The 7,915-nt window shown below is 34.6% G+C and overlaps 1 protein-coding gene across 2 annotated transcripts in view; it reads left to right on the top strand.

Moving 5' to 3' along the window:
- The window catches only part of CFH (complement factor H), a 166,877-nt gene that overhangs the window by 104,158 nt on the left and 54,804 nt on the right, over positions 1–7,915 (top strand). The window lies entirely within an intron of this gene.

Here is a 7,915-nt window from a genome sequence, read left to right as displayed (position 1 = left end):
TGTTATGAATGTCTTGAACACCAAAAAGATTTTATATTTGATCCTGTGGAGAAAGCACAAGAGCAGCTCAAAGTGATAACCCTGAATATTATCAGCCTTTCTTCCAACTTCTGGAAGAGAATAGATGAAAACAAAGCAAATCCGAATTTCTGGCCTGAAATTTTTCTTGGTCATCTTATGAAAATGCTCATCACAGAGCTGAATGTCTTGGAAGGAAGAAGAGGGAATTTGTGAAGCAAATGGACTTTTCCCCCGTCTTGATGAGACAATGTGATTTTAGGTACCTTTCTTTTTTGGGTTGGCTTTTCCTGTGTATAGTGCATTTCTGTGTGTTGGAATAGGATATAAGCCACCTAAGATGTTGAACACAGAGAAGATGGAAAAGTCTGGCTGTGATTAATCTATAAGACAAATTCAACTGCTTCTTATTTCTTCCACATTCTCTAGGACATTATTTATATATAGTAGCAAGACACCAGTAGCCAGTGTTCATAGGACCCTGGTAGAAAAAGAAGCACTGCAAATACTCCTTCCTCTCCTCTTTCATTTTCTTTCTAGAATATAATGAAAATTATATTGGTATTGAGTAAATAGTTGACAGAGATGCTGAATGTACTTACTTGTTTTTAGGTACAGAACCAAGCTGTATCTGTCACAATGCTAGCTCTATCACTCTACCACTATTTGAACTTTTGTTACCTAAGCCAATTTTTATTTCCTTCATCAAGTTGGAGGGGCAGCAAGAGCGGACACTGTTTTTTTACAAAAACAAAACAAAACAAAACAAAACATATGAGCTAGTATTTAGGAGCCAGATGCATACTATTACTATCTAATATTGTTCCTGAAAGCAATTCCTGAGAGGATTTACTGGTGTAATCTGAGGTAAAAGGGACTACAGTCCCTATGTAGAGCTGCTCAAGCTTTTTATTCTTCTCCTCAGTCACCTCACTCTGTTTCAAATTCCTGAATTTATTAGTCTAGGCAATTGCCTGTCACAATGGAGAGAGTGCTGGTTCTGGAGTAAGGAAGACCTGAGTTCAAATCCTGCCTCACATAGTTGCTTTCTGTGTGACTTTGGGCAAGGCACTTTCTCTCACTGTTCCAGTTTCCTCATCTGTAAAAGGGAGATAATAATAGCATAATAATAATAACTGGGTTATTGTGACGATCAAATAAGATATGGAAAGTGCTTTGTAAACCCCAAAAAGCTATATAAATTATATCTATAATATATGTGACCAGTGACAAGCTGTAGTATTTGACTTTGAGTCTATGTACATCGTTGATCTATTTTAAATGTTATAATTTAAAAGATCATTATTCTAATTTCTTTCCACGAACTCAAGTTTTTGTGATTACTTTCTTATAATTATGTTACATACATATGTATATAAAAAATTAAGTTATGATTATCTGGGTAACTTATTAACCAGGAATGCCTATTCTCTTGCCTTGAAACTAGATTTGCTGTCACTCATGCCTTTCTGATAAATAGTCCTTGAGCAAGCAATTAAAATCTTAATTGATTCAAGTCCTAGAATTTTACCTGCTTTCATGACATTCAGCTTATCCTGTTATCTACCCTTATTTTCTTTTTGAATGTTAAAAAGTATATTTAAAAAAAAACAGAACTTCTGGGCATGATTACATAGTGATGCTCTCATTCTCCATGAAAGTCATGGATTCTCTGTTGTTGTCTTAAGCTCAGGACCCTAATGAGACTTGTCAATGTGTACTTAGACAGAAGACTAACACTAGCAATAACGGAGAGTAAGATTCTTACCACTAGTTCACTCAGATTTTCTGCTCATTTTTTACTCCTCATTTGGTTTAATCATTGTTCCATTGCATCCAACTATTCATGACCCCTTTGAGGGTCTTTGTAGCAAAAATACTGGAATGGTTTGCCATTTCCTTCTCCAGCTCATTTTATAGATGAGGAGACTGAGGCAAACACAGTTAAATGACTTGCCCAGGGTCACTCAGCTAATAACCCAAATTTGAACTCAGATCTTCCTGACTCCAGGCCTGACACTCTATCCACTGTGCCAACTAGCTACTCCATTAGTCCTCATTAACAAGCAGAATGCTTATCCTCTTGGATTCTTTCCTCTGGCTACTGGCCCTATTTATTCTTTTACCCAGCATTGCACATAGCACAGTGCCTTGCATATAGAAGGTATTGAATTAATACTTATTGACTGTTTGACTAACTGACTTCATAAGCCCTTTACAAAAGATGAGAGTAAAGTAGTATAGTGGAATTGAGGTGGTGGGACTTGTGGAAGTGGAGGGTGGATAATCTGTGTATGGATGGAGGGTGAGCCATATACACAAATCACTGTGATGCAAGTTAGAATTTGAACAAATGCATGACAGGGTTTCAGTACCTTGAGAAACTGAAGGAGAGGGAACAGTTATAAAATTAATAGTTTCTGTTTTAATTCAATCTCCTATCTGTATTATCTTTTTCACCAAGTAAAATTCTTTCTCCCTTCCTCAGAGGAAGTAGGAAAATGTGGACCACCTCCACCTATAAATAATGGAGACATCCTCTCCTTCGCGTTAGCTGAATATGCTCCAGAGTCAAGAGTGGAATACAAATGTCAAAGATTTTATGTGCTACAGGGCTCCCAATTTGTGACATGCAAAAATGGATTCTGGACAAAGGAACCAACATGCCTAGGTATGTGCTAAATAGACTCGGTACATAAGGAAAATGTCCTCAGTGATGGATATGATCAGTTGGTGTTTACAGCTAAAATGTCACAGGATAGTATGATAGGGGAGTAAATCTCAATAAAAAAAAATATGCTTCAATAGTAAACCTCAAAGTAGTGTTTGACTAATACCAATGCTTGTTGCCACGATCAATGTCTCCAATGTACTAAGCCCTGCCATGCACCCATCTAAGAATTCTTTTTGTTATTCCATGGCTAAATGTATAGCTCAGGCTTTTCACTCCAATTTGATCCTGTCCTGGTTGTTGGGAGTAGTAATTTAAGAGAAAAAGAAATCATGTGTTTCCTTCCCCATAGACTCAAGGAGAACTCTTCCTTTTTTTCCATATTAGAAAATAAAACAAATTAACTCACCCTTACACCATTTTCTACACATTTTAACTTTTATATAGCCCTACGTGTATAATACTTGCTATAACTTTAATGTACTTTGCTATGTACTTTCAAAATGCAAAACTGACTGATTTGTATTTCATTTTCACTATTGATTTTCTTGTCCGAAAAAAGACAGACCTTGGAACAGTCACTTCCTGAGGAAGCTAGATGACCACTCCTCAAAGCTGTTAGGAAAAAAATTATTGCACATATTTAGCTGAGAATCGATATTCTCTGAGGTTCATTCCTGCTAAGATTCTATTACCTCTGAATTCCCTTCTTCCATTGATTATTTAGGAATCAGCGTGGATATTATAAAGAGTAAAATGCTGGTAATTTTATGGGAGGTTATGAAAGCACCTAACCTCAAGTAAAAGAGATAAAAAGTTTATTGAAGACACTAGACCTAGGTGATATTTAGATTTCAGACTGTTTGTATCTGGCTACTATTGAATAACCATTTTTTCTTGATTATTTTTTGAGTCTCTTCTGTTTTCTAAATATATGCTCCTATCATCTGTAACTTTTCTTTGTTCTTACTGATTCCTTTCATTTTTCCCTTCCCTTATTGCCAAATTCAGCATTTTCCCTGAGAGACTAAGGCATGAACATTTGAAATAATGAGCAGAAGATTCTCTAGGAAGGAATTACACTACACATTAGCAACATAGCTTCCAGTAGTATCACCAGGCAAAAGCCAATTGCTGACAGGGAGCATTTGCCTGCTTGAAGTTGCCCCAGAGTTAACAAAATCCTGATCCTCGGAAAAAAAGGTTATGTCCATTCCAGTAAGCCATCAAGATAGAAACAGTCTTATATTCCCAAAAAAGAAACAACCATAGCATAACCATATCTTAGTAATCCTATTAGTATCCAGTTACTCAAAAGGAGGAAAATGCATTTAGGAATAAAGATGCCAGAATGGTGCCACAATTTATTTAAGCATACAGTTACCTGGTTCAAAGCTATCTGAATAAATGTGAGAATATGGAACGAGCAATTTTTGTGAGAATGGGAATATCTAAATCAAAGAGAATGATCTTAAAGTAGATGCTGCAAAACAATAATAAAGAATTCTAGAAGCTGGGGCACATTCAGTTTGGTGAGATCTGGAGTAGGGATGAAAAACAGGTAGGTAAGTTCTAAGAAAGAAAGTTTGAAACAACAGAGAGTGGATTGTTGCCTTTTCTGCTTTCCCATACTTATTCTCAATGCATCAATCAATCAACATTTATTAAGTACCTTATCTACAACATGAGCAGCTAGGTGGTATAGTGGATAGAGCTCTGATCCTAGAGTCAGAAAGACTTGAGTTCAAATCCAGACTGAGATACTTACTGAGTGTAACTGTGGGCAAGTCACTTATCCTAACCTTGTTTGCTTCATCTTCATCATCTGTAAAATGAACTGGAGAAGGAAATGGCAAACAACTCCAGTGTCTTTGCCAAGAAAACCTCAAATGGGATCACAAAGAGTTGGACATGACTTAAGCCACTAAAGAACAAGAAATTACCTACAACCCTGCTCCCTTACTCTCTTTTATGCCCTGCATTTTTCTCCAACCCTAATTTGGGTATGGACTGATAAATACCGAGATAACTAATGTGGAAAGGAAGCACATCTTCTTTTAGATGTGGGGGGCAGAGAAAAAGTCCATTACACAGACTGGTTAAGCTCTGATCATGTGTTATCATTCAGAATTTAATTTCATATTATTTAGCATTGTGAATAAAAGAGAAGAAAATGACTTACATTATCACTGCAGAAATGCCTTTTATATTCCCAGTTATTTTGGAAAATGTAAGGTTGTATACACATATTATCATTTGCAATATATATTCTTTTCATCTTTCAGAGGCATGCACAACATCAAATGACATAATGATGAAACATAACATAGAACTTAGATGGCGAGACACTGAAAAAATTTATTCAAGAACAGGACAAGAATTGGAATTTAGATGTAAAAGGGGATTTCGTAAAGCTTCAAATTCACCTCCATTTAGAACAAGTTGCATAGAAGGGAAAATCAATTATCCCAGATGTATATAAAGAATTTTTCACTGTGGTAAGTTCTACACTAATCCTGGGCTTTTCTGATGGGAGTTTTATTCCTATTTTGTGATATTGTTATTACTGTAACCTTTTAATGTTATCATCAGAATGTAAAGATGAGAAACCCACCCAATTCACTTCTAAGAATACCACAGTAGAGCCATCCAAAGGAGATTATTGCTTGATTTGCTTTTCAAAATCTCTAGGAAAAGAGATTGACAACCTTCCCCATATCCCACCACCACCATCAAAAAAAATTAGCCTTAACAAATTCTCATTGTCGGAAGATATGATCTGGGTTTTATAACATAATTTCACACCATATATATGTATAAGTATTTACATATGTATATATCAGTTTTTTCTTAGCAATTGATTAAAAATCTCCTTTCACTTTGTCAGAAACAGTTAAAATGGTTTAACTTGGGTCTTGAAGAGATTATGGCTCCTTCCATCTATGTTACCTAAAGATATCACTTCAAACTAGCATTAACTACACTCTTCTAAGGACATTTTCATATGAAATAAAATATTTATGCTGTGTGGTTCCTAGTGGGGTTATTATATAATGAGGATTAAAAAATAGTTTAAAAATTTTTCAGGGACAGATGAACCACCACTGTGTGCAGATTTTCCATTGTGTTTATTAAACTCTGAAAAACCTCTGCAGGGAATTGAGTTGCTGCAATGGGGCCATGAGGGGGAAAGGAGAGGAAATATTATACAGACTGAAGAGAATAAGGCAATTGACAACAATTTTCTCTGGGCTGTTTTCAGATGTTCCTTAGCTCTATATCAATTTGTTGACACCCAGTTAGAGGAACAATGGTATAGAGCAGGTATAAAAACAAAGAAACAAAAAGCTATCTGTTTTCTGCCAAACATTATGTTATCATTTGAGAACCTGTTCTTATAGAAACTTCCCCTAGAGTTTAGGATGTCTCATTAAGTTAAACAGATCCATCACTGACAAACAATTCAGTCTTTTGTCCCTCCAAAACTTATTCATATTCTTTTTAAAAAATGCACCATCAAAGAATTTTCATAGCACCATTATTCTATACATATTCTTTGGTTATTCAGGCTGAATATTTTCATTCACTTACTAATTTTTACTTTTGGTTATGTTATTTCCTTATGAATTCAGCTACAGAAATAACGAAGGACAATGCCATCAGCTATATCTTACCACTGTTTGGAAATGACGACTAGAACAAATGCTCAGCCTCAATCTGCAGGATTTGATCATTTTCTACTTTGTGATAAATGTTTTGATTTAATTGTATTCACACAGTTTGGTCCATCATTCATTCAATTTACTTTTGACTTAAAAATGTTCACCTTTTAAACTGTCAAGGGTGAAACAGTTAAGAAAATGTCACTATGTATCAATAAAATTTTCACTATAAGAAAACACTGAGTTATTTAACTACTGGGGTCATCACTTCTCCATATGCCCAGAGGGTAAATGCCATGATATCTATTCTGTACTAAACTGGAAAGATTGGCAGTCTTCTGGGGAAAAGAATTATCTCTGGGGGTCTGCAATCCCTTTAGTTACATTTAAAATTCAAGTGCTAATTATATCTAAAAAGGCCAGTGCTTTCTTTTACTGATAGGTTTAATGATTGTTCTTAATCTTCGGAAGATCATAGAGACCAAGAGGGGTGCTGCAGAAAAAGCAAATAGTAAATCCCTTTTTTTAATGGAAACAGTGTGGAGGCTACAATGCATAAGCTAGGAAAACCTTCTTTCATTCCTAGCAAAACATTGTAATGTATCATCAAAGAGAAATTATGGTATATCTAGAAACAAAAGCAATGATCACAAAAAGAGGATGTCACCTCAAAAACAGGTCATGTGAGGTTCATGTAGTTCCTTTGTTTAACAGGGTTACTAGATGTGTAAATCATAAGAATTCTGAAGGTAGAATTTACCTAGCATGACAAAACACTGGACAGAGTCCATCCTACTAGACTGAGGGACAAAATATAGAATTGTGGACTACATGACTATTCAGTTAGTTGAGTTTGCAACTGGTTGAATGCCTAGCAAAAGACTAATTATGAATGGGGTATAGGGAGCATCTATTAGCTGAGAGAAGTCTCCAGTTGAGTTCTTCAAAGATCTGTCCTGGCTCTATGCTAAGCACCATTTTTATTAATTATATTACTTGGTTAAGGACACAGATGTCATGTTTATTAAATTTGTAATTAACATGTTAAATGAGAGAACTAAAATCTTGAAAATGCTTGATTTAATTGACCATCAGATTAAATCCATTAAGATTAAATTTAATAGGAATAAAAATAGGAATAAAAGAAAATAAATAAGAATAAAAATAAATTTAATAGGAATAAATAAATAAACTTTATAGAAAAAACAGGTTCAAAAATCAGTGTTGCAATGACAATTAAGACAAGGCTAGATTGTATTTCACATATTTCACATTATATTTGAGTTAATTTACCATTAGACTGAATGCATTCAGATTAAATTTAATGAGAATAAAATAAATTTGATAGGAATAAAAATAAATTTAATAGAAATAAATAAACAAATTTCTAAGAATAAACTTAGGTTCAGAAATCAGTTTTGCAATGGCAATAAAGACAAGGCTAGATTATATTTCACATAAAAATAGTTCAGTTTTTTAATAGATTGCAAGTTTAATATTTTTCTATTCAATTCAACAAGGCTTAAGCAAAACCCTGTGTAAGCAATGGGGATAAAATACTAAT

The sequence above is a fragment of the Vombatus ursinus genome, unplaced genomic scaffold (genome assembly GCF_900497805.2).
Source record: "Vombatus ursinus unplaced genomic scaffold, bare-nosed wombat genome assembly UNPS02014909.1, whole genome shotgun sequence".
In the NCBI taxonomy this organism is placed as follows: Eukaryota; Metazoa; Chordata; class Mammalia; order Diprotodontia; family Vombatidae; genus Vombatus; species Vombatus ursinus.
This window is presented reverse-complemented; position numbering and strand designations above follow the sequence as displayed.